General features: G+C 43.4%; 1 protein-coding gene across 4 annotated transcripts in view; it reads left to right on the forward strand.

Moving 5' to 3' along the window:
- Nucleotides 1-867: 867 nt before the first annotated feature.
- Nucleotides 868-15,090, forward strand: part of PRR14 (proline rich 14) — a 588,115-nt gene continuing 573,892 nt past the window's right edge. Inside the window, exon 1 of one of the 4 annotated variants that reach the window (XM_086931668.1) lies at nucleotides 868-1,039. The gene's annotated coding sequence lies outside the window, so the exon portion shown is untranslated. The remainder of the gene's footprint in view (nucleotides 1,040-15,090) is intronic. The other 3 variants (XM_086931667.1, XM_086931670.1, XM_086931669.1) reach the window with 3 other exon arrangements.

Genomic DNA, 15,090 nt, shown 5'->3' on the forward strand with positions numbered 1-15,090 from the left:
AAACGTGGATATTTGACAAGTAATTCCCCACCCCTCCTCAAGCGCCTTGAGACCCTCTGGGTATGTAGCGCGCTATATAAATTCTCTGACTTGACTTGACTGTGTCCAGGAGGACACAAAACTCCCCACAGCACTCATGATGGTACTAGTTCACCCCAAGACAGCGTGGGGATACCCTCGCGGATGCCACAAGCGCTCTACAAATCTCCTGATTGGTTTATTGAAGACAGGGAGTAAAACTTTATTACATGTTGGAGGTTGCAAATGCTAACCCTCAGCAATACATATCCTCATCCCAAGAACCAGAACTAAAAGCACTATCGGGATGCTGTCTTCTTAGCACCAATTGGTGGGTTAGTTCCAGCATTCACGTTTGATTCCCCGTCCTGTGAGTCTTAATAATCCTCATTAATGATTGTGCTAAGGAACTTGGTTGTAACGTACTTCTTATACGTAAAATAGTCACTCGTGACAAAAAGTCCACTGTATGTAGAATTCTTTTTTTGCGGATAACAATGCCGTAGCGCACGCCCAAAAAAATGATCATTCGAGTTTAAACTTAGAGTAAGTCGGTGATGGCAGCGCTGTATTTATACGCAAACTGAGGTAAATTGAACCGTTCGAAGATGGCGCTCGCTGCTCTGCTTCTCTACGAACGCCGGTAAAAGGACCCATTTCAAGAGGGACGTTTCTCAGACAAACGGCTGCAAATGCCTGGTCTGGCATCGGCACGCCCCCTTCAGCTAGTAGATCCGCCTGATTGGTGTATGACCAGCTATCCTGATGCATGGCGATCTATTATTCGTCACAATTCTCGGAGTTCAATGTAACATCTCTTCCAATTAGTGGAATCGGCTTGTGAAACGAAAACAAACGGTTTCGGTTGGCGGAGCCGCGCCCGAGTCGACTACAACTAGTATCTGCTGCAGGGAAGCGTTCGTGGCAAATTGCCCGCCGTGGCGGCACAGAAACCGGAAGTTACCAGGACAAGACCGGAAGTATGGTTAACGATGGGCACCTGGAGTGCTAAAAGTGGCCGGTGAGGACGTAAAAAAGTTGGATTGGGGACCTTTTATTGGTGCAAGTGCCTTTAGAGAATGACCACTCAGCAGTTCATAAACGAATCAGTCGGCGCAGGACGAGAATATCGGGTCCCCTGATGGGAAAAGGGAATGAGCTACCTTCCAAAGCGAGAGGGAGGGTTCGTTAATGGGGCCACCAGAAAGAGCTCACGCGCGCTGAGCGCAGTATGTGACGTAGGTTGTAGTCCAATGGAGTAACCCCCCCACTAAGGGACGGGCGCGCACCGAAGGGACTCGAGCATATCTGGCAAGTAGACCCATGTCCTGTCTGACAGGTTTCACAGTTCTGGCTTTTTGCTCCTCTGCATACTGCCACACTAGACCGGGGTTTATAGTGCTACGAGTGAGTCCCAGAAAAAACCAATGTGGGGTACGAATAGAGCTGCGGAATTCTCTAGGTTCACGCATGGGTTGTCCCTTAAGTTTACTTTGGTGTGTGTTGCCGTGAAATTAAAATGTAACAATACTATTAATAACATTAAAGGAAAGGAGGATATCCATGATCTACTCACACGTACAGCTACCCGGTATACTTACAAGCTCCGCATGAACGCCAAGTTCGTCTGAAAGGGTTAAACTTGACAGGCCTTGAAACCGACTTTGCGTCGGTGGGGGGAGGGGATGCTAAGCAGCGGTAGTTATATTATGAGTGAATTGGCTCCTTTGAAAAATTGGAATAATGGATCGGTAAACTTGAGTGGGTGCGGGCTGGGGTTTATGGACATTCAGAAATGGGCTGGAGAATGTTGGCTTACTTCGAATGTGAAGGCTGGGACGAGGAACCTTTTTTTGTTTATACCGCCGCAATCTTTGGCATTTTGCATTACCCTTTTTACACGAAATGCCTGATATTTGTTTTGGGTTAAAATCTTATCTCACGAGCACGGGAATCACGCAATGAATAGTACGTGAATGCTTGTTCGCAACGTTTTGTGCTCCCCAACCCCCTCTCTTTTAGTGCGATATCCTTCTTTGCAAGATCTATTCCACGCTTGAAAAATAGTGCAACATGCCAGAGTGGCATTTAGCACAATTAAATTTGTTTTTTTTTTAGGTTTGGAACCCCTTCAGTACAATATCGCGTAATTTTGTAACGTTTGGAAAGCCACTTCATGACAAAGACTAGACTTCTAGCTTTGCCAATGTTTTTTATAGGTCATTTATAAAACAGTCCCTACTTTTCGTTGATTATAAAAACCTTGTTTATTTGCTTATTGCACTTGATCTTTGCGTTTTAGTTAAGGACGGTTTTATTGTTGGCATTCTGTAAAGAGTTACAAAATAACCTCTGCAGTCGATATTGAACCTTAAGGTACACGACGCCTTTTTAAACAGTTGCACTAAACTCGTGTTGGTTCAGGCATGGTTTATAAGGAAATATTCCAAATTGTAACATTCTTAGTGGCTGTAAAATTAAATGAAAGGCAAGCTTTCTTTTGATGCAGTGACTCCACGGTGCACTAGGCTCGGGACTTATCACGTTTCAATCTTTATTTCGGTGTAAAAGACCATAAAAGCTTAACAAAATAAAAATACAGTACAAACATTTCGAATGCAAGAATTTCGACAATGCATCATGTTGAGCATAGGAAACAATACGGCTAGACACACTGGATACTACATGGAATAATCAACCAATTTTGTGATGTTGAAAGGATATATCAAATGTTTTTCAATATTGCATGGTAGTCTAAAAAATTAATAAAAACAGATATGAGGAATAGACATATCAGGTCATAAAAAAAGTCAACTGTACAGTTAGATTACTACCTATAAAATAAAGACAATTGCTGCTTCATTAATACTAAGAATAGTCTAAAAATCATTATACATTTCATTTTATAATTATTAATTGCACGTGCCAAGTTTATTATACTTTTAATTCTTGTCAGCCTAGAGTTTCTGGCCTTCCCTTTTCCTTACCAAGCTTACGCCAAACAAATACCTGCTAACACTAAAAACCACTGTTTGCGTGGTATAAGAAGGTAATAATCTTTCTGCTTCATGGCAGGATTTTTGCCATTATAAATAATTTTGTTAATATCGGTAAAATTATTAATACTATATTTACAGGATGTAGAACAGGAAACTCCACACGCAATAAGGGCTGGTTTGATCACGTATGTATGGCACTCCATGTACAACTCAAACGTGCCTTATCACAAAGACCGAGGGATCAAAATGAAGTTTCACTCCTGAGAAAGGACTATAAAACGGCTCTTTCTAAAAGGAAGAGGGAGCTGCAACAGGAAGCATGGGATAACTTATCCCGTGCTGCAGAAACCTCTGATTGTTGCCTGTTCTGGTCAACGGTCAATTCACCTTTTTTAAGGGAGGACAAAGCCCCACATCTTGCATCCAGTGTTAGCAGTGAGGCCTGGGTGTCTCACTTCTCGGCTATATTTAATGCCAATGGTCTCACCGTAGAAGAACAACATCGTTGGCCTATATTTCCATTGGATATCTCACTGGGAGAAGTTGAAGGGTGTATCAGGGCAAGCAAGGGGGGCAAGGCACAAGGGCCTGACGGAGTCCCCATTGATGTGTATCTGGCCGTTCCACTAATGTGGGGACCTATCCTCACTTTGGTCCTTAATGCGGCTGTAGTAACTATGATTCCGCCCACCTGGGCTGACTCTATTATCGTCCCAATTTATAAAAAGGGAGATAGGTCAGTAGCTAGTAACTATCGCCCGATCAGTCTGTTAGACTCGTCGGTGAAGGTTATGAGCAGAGTGTTATTGTCCAGGTTGGAAGTTTGGGCAGAAGATGAAGGGATCCTCGCCAGCTCACAGTATGGTTTTAGGAAGGGCCGAGGGACACTAGATCAGTGCCTGAATTTAGAACTTTTAATTGGCAAGTACACTTCGGCAAAGCAGGGTACCTTGTACCTCTGCTTTGCCGATTTGAGTAGTGCTTTTGATCTAGTTGATCATTCAATCTTGTGGCCAGTCCTATTAGAAATGGGTGCACCGGAACCCATTATCTTTTTTTTAGCAAGACTTTACCTAAAGATGCAAACGTGTGTACGCTATGGGATAAACGGAGAGTGCACCCCTAATTTTAACGTTAAACATGGTATTCGACAGGGTTGCGTTCTTGCCCCCCTGTTGTTTACCCTTTTCATTAATGCTATGGATGCTGTTTTGAACAAAGTCCAAGCTGATGCCCCACGGGTCAATGGATTAAGTGTGTCAGTACTGCTTTATGCAGATGACGCTGTGCTTCTCTCAAGGACCCCTATATGTCTACAATGTTTGATGGACAAGTTCTCTGATTTCATCAGTGAAAGAAAGCTGATGATTAATAAGAGTAAAACTCTTGTCATGACATGTGGCGCCAAATGTAATAAAAGGAACGCCTTTTTTATTGAAGGGGTGAAAGTGCAGCAGGTGGAAACTTTCTGTTACCTGGGTGTCACTTTTACGCACAAAAATAGCTGGTCAGAAGAACTTTCAAATATCAGGTCCAAAATGGTAAAGTGTGCCCACGGTATCTTCAAGTTCGCATCTAAGATCGGCGATAGACGGATTAGAGATATGCTGTCAATTTACAAGGCTAGGAGTGTCTCAATCGCATTATATGGAGCTGGGTTATGGGGTTATACTAATGTAGATGTAGTACAAAGAGTAGAAAATAATTTCCTCAAAAGACTCCTTTGTCTACCTACTTCAGCCCCAAATGAACTGATCCATAGAGAATTGGATGTCGCCTATTTAAGCGACCTCATCTCGTTGAGACCCCTGATGATATGGCGTGCGATCTGGAGGAAAGATGAAACCGCTTTTAACCAAAGCGTCATCAAGGATTGCCTTGACCTAGACAATTATATCAAAATACCGTGGCTTAAGTATGTTCTAGACAGCTTCAGGAATATGTTTTTTGGGCTCAATGTACTAGCAGAACCATGTTCTTCAGGGAATATCACTAAAGTAGACATGAAAAACACCTTTTTGCAGTACAGAGCACTGAAACGCCTGGAAGCTAACAGCCGCCTCACTACAGTCCGTCTCTACAACAAATACATTGAAGGTGATTTACCAAAGCTATACTTGAGTATGGTAACTAGACCTGTCCACAGGTTTGTCTTAACCAGACTAAGATTTGGTACGGCTCATGTTTTGGTTGCTTTTCCCCAACCTAAGAAGCAACCTGTTGGGCCGTGCCCATGTGATGGGCATTTCAAGCAAAGCACTTTGCACTTTATGGTAATTTGTACTCTCTTCTTGCATGTTAGGGTGGCCTACCTGAAACCGATTTTTGTAAAATATGGTGTTATAAATGTGGAGGATGCGATGAAGTTAGTTTATAATATGGATTCTCCGGATAAATGTTTTTATATTGCCACTTTTATCTCCAAATCAATCCAGATGAGAAATAGCATGCTGTGTTAAATATTTATTTCTTTTAACCTGCCTTGTTTTTATCATCTACCTTTTTAGGTTTCGACCTGGCGAGGGGCACGCAGTAGGGATGTTCGGACCGCCTCTGTTTCCCATTGGCTAGCTCCATAAATGGAGGCTAGCCATTGGGAGACAGAGGCTGTCAATCACTCTTTCCTGTGAAAACGCGATTCGGGGGCGTTTCTGTGTCTTTTTTTAAGTACCGCCCTCTCCTCTTCCCATTGGCTGGAATTTGACCTTCCAGCCAATGGGAAGGGGAGAGCGCGAAAAACACGCCCCCGAATCTGCCGGCCGGGACACCCCCGTGACGTCATTCCCGCCCGCTGTCCGTGTCTTTTTCACCCCCCTCCCGCTGTCCGTGTCTTTGTTTTTGCCCCCCTCCCGCCCCCTTTAAACCTACTCTTGCCTCCTCCGCTCTTTACAACACTGTATTTATTCTTTCGATTTTATGGAAAGGGGAGAAGTGTTATGGTCCATAGCTTCTGGAATGTTAGATCACCTACATTATAAAGAGATGTTAACAGTGAGGTTCTGATTGCTCAGATAATACAGAGGATTGTACACAAACTCGTACGCACATACCAACTTCAAGGCATTCCAGAATCTCTAAATATAACCGAATTATCGGCATTTGAGAAGGGTGACAACCATGCTTACAGTAGTCTGCCCAGCAGGGCACTGAAATGTGCCGTTGTAGTCCACCTTCTATGTCGGTGAGTGCTGTCATTTTAGCATTTCCGTGTCCCGACTGGGTTCCAGCTTGCAGTCCTGCTTCTATGCCTATGACGACTTATCACGATGTTTTGGTTTTGAAAGTCTGTTAGCTAACCATCTCTATTTGCTGGTCCTTTTAATTTGAACTGCAATTCATTCTTCAATTTGTTGGTTTAGATACATCAGACAGCATTACTATTTTGGATAGCCACACCTAGAAATATGACAGTTATTAAAAAGAAGCTAAAAATCACGAGGAGCAGCCCTAAAACCACAGTAACTTGTACGGCAAGCTGGAATTTATTTTTTGGATCAGTTTGCTGTTAGTTTTCGATCAGGCAAGCTGCATTCGTGTTTTCTTTAAAGTATTGACAGTGCACTACTCCAGAGTGCCGATACTGCCCCATTAAATGTATTGCACGAGTGTTAACAAATGCAGGTACTCTACCTTTCAAATTAAAGAAGTGCAGCTGGTACTCGGTACTTCACAGTATCTGACGATTTAAAGCACTGGGTATTGATTGAAGACGTATTTTCAGGTCGTCATAGTTATTTAGTGTTTAACGGGAGAAATTTATCTGTGGTTTGTTCACGATACTGGTAGTAGTCGTTTTTACGGAATTATCTGGTCATGTTCCTTCCCTGTACACTGTGACATGTTACGCATGTACAGGGGCGGTATTTAGTAAACACGGCGGTGTGTGTGAAATTTCAGATCTCTGCGCAGTCTATTGCAAGGCAGCCCGGCTCCGTTGAGCTCCCTCTGTGGCTATTGCCGCTTCTCTAGCTCAACTTAAAGGCTCTTCCCACAATGCTTTGCGGACGTTGACAAGTGGATCCAAGATGGCGTAGAAAGTAATGACAGGTAAGCCTTGACTTGCTCAGCTCCTTTCCTGTGTCCTGGGCTCAGTTTGCTGCGCAAGACCGGGGCTTCTGGGGCGATGAGGGTTAGGACAAACGGTCCAGCTGGAAAGCGAGGTCTGACACAGGGACTCCCCAGTCCACCGCTTATGGGCGGGGGAGTGGGAGGCCTAGACGGCTAGTCCCAGGCCCCGTTCGGGCTGACGTGCAGCAGGGCGGGGGGCTGTTTACATGCACAGTTGCCGGCATGCGCGGGAGGAGCAACCCGGGTCTCTTTATCAAGGCTAGGTAGGACATCAGTTGTTTCACAACCCCACTTAAAAAATAGAATGAATCTAAATGTGCACCTCCCCTGGATAATACTCAACTGGGCAGATCCTCCTCCCCCACACTTTGGAGATAATTGTTAGTAAAACCCACACATTGAATAATGGTATCCCAAGTTTGTGGAAACACCCTCTCTTTATGCCCACTGCTGATGGGACCGCGTTTTTATTCCTTTGGTGTATGTCTACCAAGAGTTTGTATACTTACCCCTCCCCATCGTTAAATTGCAGCCCCGTGACCGTTATCCCGCCCCTAGAAGACATCGGTCCGCGATCACGTACTTAACACGCAGCTTTAAGGAGAGAAACCCACTCCCCTTCCAGTTCCTTCTCATCACGTGAACGGCGTCAACAATAATATTTTGTGCACCCTTTAAGTTCTAATGTATATGGCCCATACTGTCTTTAATTCTATCCTATTCCACCCCTTACAACTCAAAAAAGAGCTTGCTGTTCCTCGCAATATAAAACTATCTTGTCACTTCTGTTAGAAACTAAATTCCCCAGGAAATGGTGATAACATTTACTACATAATCTTTGTGTTTAATTGTGCAATCATCTGTGGATTGTATATACTCCTCTTCCCATAAAGTAAATTACATTGTCATATCTCCTAAACATCAGTTCCTGATTTCTCTCACCCCCACTCTATGCTTCTCCCTCAGGTTGGATGAGATGTTTTCAGAAGCATAATGGCGCTGTAAAAGGATTTTTATTCTTAGTAGCAGCCCTGACTTGTATGGCAGCTACAAGCAAGGGTGCAACTTGTGCACTGTTCACAAGTGTTCACTCGTACTGTTCCTTGTGTGTGCTTATTCCTCAAAAGCTGCGAAGAATGCCCCGCGCGGTTATGTACTGACTTTGTTTACTCTTGAAATGTGTCAACATCTTTAAGTCAGAATCGCGTTTGGAATCATCATTTGTCTGCAAAGGCAAGGAACGATTCTTTTTACTTGGCAGGAATCTTTTCAGCTTTCGTGCATGGGTTAAATTCTGACTCCAGAAACGCGCTGGCGCGAGTTTACGAAGTCCCCCATTTTAGCACCCCACTTTTTTCTGTGCATCATTTTAGTTCCTCGCTCAGCAACGTTACAAATATGATTTTATCCTGAAAACTGGCACATGTTTTGTTAATGCCAGTTCTTTTGACACTGTCTAGTTTAATTATTTTTCACAATTAATTTTCAATGTATTTTAATCACTATGGCAGAAAAAAACATTGTTACTTTTATCTATGTTAAAAAATAATGTTCAGTTTTACTGCAGTATATTTGTTTTCAACGTTGTGGTAGAAAATGTACACTTTATATATAGTTTTAATGAAAGAATGTGCACTTTTTAAAATATGTTTTCTCAGACCATGCTTCTAAATTTCATATTGTTGGGATTTTGTATTTTAAATATTGCTTCTCTCATCAGGTGAGTACTTTATGTATGTGTTATTTCTGTAGCAAGAACCTTGCCAACAGGCAGTGGAATGCTGTACAGGTCAAAGGCAAGCATAATGATAACGAATGATAGGAGAGCTAGTTTGTGGACTGCTAGTGCATTGTGAGGTAGTTTTTAGGTTTCGACCTGGCGAGGGGCACGCAGTGCCCCTCCCAGATCGAAAACTTTTGTCTACAGTAGGGATGTTCGGACCGCCTCTGTTTCCCATTGGCTAGCTCCATAAATGGAGGCTAGCCATTGGGAGACAGAGGCTGTCAATCACGCTTTCCCGTGAAAACGCGATTCGGGGGCGTTTCTGTGTCTTTTTTAAGTACTGCCCTCTCCTCTTCCCATTGGCTGGAATTTGACCTTCCAGCCAATGGGAAGGGGAGAGCGCGAAAAACACGCACCCCAATCTGCCGGCCGGGACACCCCCGTGACGTCATTCCCGCCCGCTGTCCGTGTCTTTTTCACCCCCCTCCCGCCCGCTGTCTGTGTCTTTGTTTTTGCCCCCTCCCGCCCGCTGTCCGACAGTGTTGCATATTTTAAAACCTGCCCTTCATACAGGCAGACAAATAAATGCCGGTCACAGAGGCAGCACTGCCAGTTCTCCCGGCTGTTAAAGGCTGGAGCTGCGGGCGGGCGCACTGGAAGCAGACTTCTCCGACCAGGTTAATCATTGAAAAGTGAAGGCAATTCAAGTACTGTACGGAGAAAAAATGAGTCGGCAGCCTGCACGTCCGACGCAGATAAGATCTCCGTTTCATGATTAACTTCGGCAGGTTCAAATATTTGCTGAGCCAGGGATTTCAGGTGGGAGAGGTTTCGCGACAGAGCCCGCCTAAGTAAGAGCTGTCATCAGCTCACAAGTGGCCAATGCAGGGCCGGCTCTTTTTAGGCCGCTACGTGAGAAGGCCATTGTGCGCGCACCAAAAATAACCTCACAGCGCAATATTCAAGCAACCAGCGGCCGCGCAAGGCACCGAGGGCAGGAAACGCGTGACCTCAAACTGCAAAAAATAGACCGCTTGCCCAGCCGCAAGTCTGCCCCTTTCAGAACAATATCGCAAACGTGCTACAGGTCCCTCTGCTCCCGGGGAGTTTGGCGGCCCCTAAGAACGCCCAACACAAAGATAAAACCAACCACAAAGAACAAGCTTTCTAACAAGACACGTAAAACCTCCCAATTTGAAAGATACAATAGGAATTTGACACAGAAAGGACCACAGACAAACAAGCATCTTAACCTCGGACAACAAGCCTAGGCACTAAAAAGTCTTGAGACTTTTCCTGCAGGCAGTTTCAGAAGGGCCAAAACGAACAGCATTCGGAAGCTTTTAAAAACGCATGGGTATTCCACCTCGTCTGGTCTAGAGTTTTAAGGTAATATAAAAGGAGTTATTCATTTCCAGTGGCAACTGTTGTCCAAGTGGAACTTTTTAAATTTAAAAGTCAAATGGAGGATTCAAAACCACCAACGGGGACAGTTTTGTTCCAGCTATCTGCTAAATATAGGCTTGTTTTTAATTGTTACCAAACTGAAGGGTGCTTGAAAACCATGGAGAAACAGCGGAGATCTTACAACATGACTCGTTTTTGCTGCTGGCGCCATTGAGTTGCGTCATCCCCACATCACTTCTGTGGGACACGAGTATTCAAAAGGATCTCGCCAAACTGAATGCAGGTTAGATGTTAAGTTCGTTGTACTAGAGGCTTTTTTATTTTATACAAATATATTTTTAAGATGGTTATAAGTGTGTCTAGGGTGACTTGGGTTGAATGGTCTAATTTTTCTGTTGCTTGGTTCGTAGAAACTGTTTGTGAGTTATAATTTTAGAACTTGCCTTTTTTCGCCCTTGAACTGTGCCATTTTTTTACTTTCATCAGTGGACCCCTGTGTATATGCACTACTACGGTCGGTAGCCATTTTTTAGGCTGCCTTTCTTTTTAAAGTCCGCTCTATGTTTTCGACTTTAATGTGATGCGTTTTTCAGTATTTACCTGTATTTTGGTTTACGTTACGTTCTGTGGCATTACTAGAACGGTGATGAGCCTTTAAATTGTAACCTTTTCTTATGTGAGGGGTCAAGAGTGTGTAGTGTGTTTTTTATAACCCCCCCCCCCCCCCCTACAGACACACACACACCCACCCACCCCATAGAGGGTTAGCGATCCAAGAAATAAACGGGGGGTGGGGGGAGCGAGGCTGTGCACGAGCCGAGTCCCGAAAATCTTTAGCAAGTAACTCGTGCAACAAACATCCTGTAACAAACCTGCCAGGCTCTCAGATTGCGTATATGACCTTTCCAGTGTTCTTGAATGCTTGAGCATGATGCTTAAATGTTTTTAGTGTGAAAGTTAGAATGACGCTTTCCCATAAACTTAATAAATTATCCCTTTTAGTGTAAATGTATTTTGAATTCTCTAACACTGGAGGCAGCTCTGCAAGGTTCCGAACCCAAGTATGCCACCATGTGTAAAAAGCTAAGAGGGAGATAAAAAAAAAAGTCGGTTTAATTAATTTTCTATTTGCATGGAAGCGGTGAGTCTTGAGTTGAGAACCTACAATGAACATTTTTTTGTGCAAAATTACAAAATCTCTTCGGAATACATTGGGAATGTATGCTACCTTTCTTCCTTTTGTCACCAGCAGGTTGTATTATGGGACTTGTAGTTTCTCTTTTTGACTCTTCGGGAAATGGTCATTGGCTACTAGAATAAATAGATGAAAGAGAAACGGGACACTTACCTGTCCTAGTTTTTCCTTAACTTTGGTGCTAAGTATAAGTGAGTAGGAAGGACTATCACTGTCAAATGGTTGCTGCTGCAAAATGTTCAATTGCTGCGAAATTGTGACGGCTCGCAGATATCTTTCTTGCCTTTGCTGCTGAAGCACTCGCTCACCTGCCTCTTCTCTTGCTCTGCTGATCATCCTCTCCTAATCCCTGTCTGTCTAGGCTCGTACCTGTCCCCCAGATTCCCAACCCCTTAGAGGCCTTTCATTTGGCCTTCCTGCTACCTGTATGGCCATCTATCCCTGTGGTTCCCTGAAGGCCTCTTGCCTACCCCTCTGGTCTCTGGCCTCTCTCCTGTCTCTTTGGATCACTTTGTGACTTATCACCGGCTCTCCCAACTCTCTGCCTGTCCTCTCATGTCACCTTCCTGCAGTTTTGTGTGCAGTGGCAGCCGCTGCAATTTGAAAGTGGTAGGGTGAAAGACTTTGGCCTGCGAGCGTAGGAAGCGAGCCAAAAATGTCTCCGGGCTATACTGTGTAGTTCTCCCTCGAGAAAACAATCTGGTGTTAAAATGGTGCATTTTCTAGGGCATTGCATGATATGCCCATGTCCTGTGAATTAACAGACTGCCTCTCTCAGTATATTCTGCTGTTTGGTGTCTTGGAGAGCATGAAGCAGTCTGGACACCTTGCTGGCTCGGCCCCCACTGTGTAAAATGTAGCGTTTAAGATAGAACAAGTGCTTTCACAAATACATTTTTGGTAAAATTCAATCAGATTGTTTCTAGTGCGCACATTTTTTCAAAGTTTGCTTTATTAGAACACATTTCAAAACTCAGCTGGTAGCATCCTTGCATTATCTCTACATCTTTGGCTCCTTGAAGCTTCAAATGAATAAATCAATTCAGCCATACACATTGGTTTCCAAGCAGCCTTTACTTTTGCTAAAAGGCCAACTGCACATGTGGCTTGTTTTTTTCTTTCACTGTTTGCCGCTCCTATGACTTGATGGCACAGAAGGCCCCTGGTCCCTTTCTTTCACTTAGAGGCCACCCAAGGTCATCATTCAATTATACTTTTGATTATACAATTTTAAAATAATGACTTGCACATTCGCTTCACTTTTTTTTAACGGACTGGGACTTAATAGCACCATATATATGCATGTCACTATGTATTCCCCACACAAGGCAAAACCGGATTTAATTCTTAGATTGGCTGATTATACAGTCATATGAACTGTTCACATTAACTGACTGAGTTACCATGACGTAATACTGCAATTCCCAATGTTTTTGTTAAGTTGCATGTATTTTTCATTGTAGGTCTTGTTTTTACCTAAAAGTGAAAGGCTAACAAAACTGCTGCAGAAAATGGTGGCCTTTTTTTCACGTCACAGACCACATCCCCATTATCAAGCAATGCCTGCACTAAAGTCCTTCGCCATTTGCACCCTGGATAACAGTTCCCATACTTTATTTGAATGTACCTCAATGTGAGCCACTGGCAGAGCTTGCAGCTCCGTGCTTACAGGAGAAGAGAGTTAAGCAGACGCCAGGTAATGGCAGTCTTCTGCTCCAAGTCCTGTTATCTTTCCCGTGGTGAGAGGTTGATGACTGTCAACACACTGGTCCCTCTATAAACTATTTGCAGTCCAATCTGAAACTCGCAGCTGCTCAAAACCAATTTCTCTAAACAGATACATACTTTTGCTCACAGAAGTATGCAGTGTATCGGAGTACAAAGTGCTGTCATATGTAAAAACAAGCATTTACAATGCTACGGTTTCGCCTTTGGAAAAGTTTAAGCTATTGGCATTGTAAATGACAACATTTGTATTTATGTGTTGGTTTTGAAAACGGATTAATAAATGGCATTGTCATTTACATTGCCAATAGCTCTAACTTTTCCAAAGGCGAAACCGTTGCATTGTAAATGCTTGTTTAAGCTGTATTGTATTGTCCCATGCATTTGCTTATGTGCTTTTATGGTCATTGTATTCTATGAACCGAATAAAGCTTCATGAATTGAATTGACCACTCAGCAGTTCATACACGAATCAGTAAGCGCAGGACGAGAATATAGTGTCCCCTGATGGGAAAAGGGAATAAGCTACCTTCCAAAGCGAGAGGGAGGGTTCGTTAATGGGGCCACCAGAAAGAGCTCGCGCGCTGAGCGCAGTGTGTGACGTAGGTTGTAGTCCAATTGAGTAACTCCCCTACTAAGGGACGGGCGCGCACCGAAGTGACTCGAGCATATCTGGTAAGTAGACCCATGTCCTGTCTGACAGGTTTCATAGTTCTGGCTTTTTGCTCCTCTGCATACTGGCACACTAGACAGGGGTTTATAGTGCTACGAGTGAGTCCCAGAAAAAACATAATGTGGGGTACGAATAGAGCTGCGTAATTCTCTAGGTTCACGCATGGGTTGTCCCTTAAGTTTACTTTGGTGTGTGTTGCCGTGAAATTAAAATGTAACAATACTATTAATAACATTAAAGGAAAGGATGGATATCAATGATCTACTCACACGTACAGCTACCCGGTACACTTACAAGCTCCGCATGAACGTCAAGTTCGTCTGAAAGGGTTAAACTTGACAGGCCTTGAAACCGACTTTGCGGCGGTGGGGGGAGGGGATGCTACGCAGCAGTAGTTATATTATGAGTGGATTGGCTCCTTTGACAAATAGGAATAATGGGTCAACTTGAGTGGGTGCGGGCTGGGGTTGGTGGACATTCAGAAATGGGCTGGAGAATGTAGTCTGACTTCGAATGTGAAGGCTGGGACGAGGAACGTTTTTTTGTTTATGCCGCCGCAATCTTTGGCATTTTGCATTACCCTTTTTACACGAAATGCCTGATATTTGTTTTGGGTTAAAATCTTATCTCACGAGCACGGGAATCACGCAATGAATAGTACGTGAATGCTTGTTCGCAACGTTTTGTGCTCCCCAACCCCCCTCTCTTTTAGTGCGATATCCTTCTTTGCAAAGATCTATTCCACGCTTTAAAAATAGTGCAACATGCCAGAGTGGCATTTAGCACAATTCAACTTGGTTTATTTTTTTGGTTTGGAACTCCTTCAGTACAATATCGCGTAATTTTGTAATGTTTGTAAAGCCACTTCATGACAAAGACTAGACTTCTAGCTTTGCCAATGTTTTTTATAGGTCATTTATAAAACAGAGTCCCTACTTTTCGTTGATGATAAAATATAAAAACCTTGTTTATTTGCTTATTGCACTTGATCTTTGCGTTTTAGTTAAGGACGGTTTTATTGTTGGCATTCTGTAAAGAGTTGCAAAATAACCTCTGCAGTCGATATTGAACCTTAAGGTACACGACGCCTTTTTAAACAGTTGCACTAAACTCGTGTTGGTTCAGGCATGGTTTATAAGGAAATATTCCAAATTGTAACATTCTTAGTGGCTGTAAAATTAAATGAAAGGCAAGCTTTCTTTTGATGCAGTGACTCCACGGTGCACTAGGCGCGGGACTTATCACGTTTCAATCTTTATTTCGGTGTAAAAGACCATAAAAG

The sequence above is a fragment of the Lissotriton vulgaris genome, chromosome 7 (assembly GCF_964263255.1).
Source record: "Lissotriton vulgaris chromosome 7, aLisVul1.2, whole genome shotgun sequence".
NCBI lineage: Eukaryota > Metazoa > Chordata > Amphibia > Caudata > Salamandridae > Lissotriton > Lissotriton vulgaris.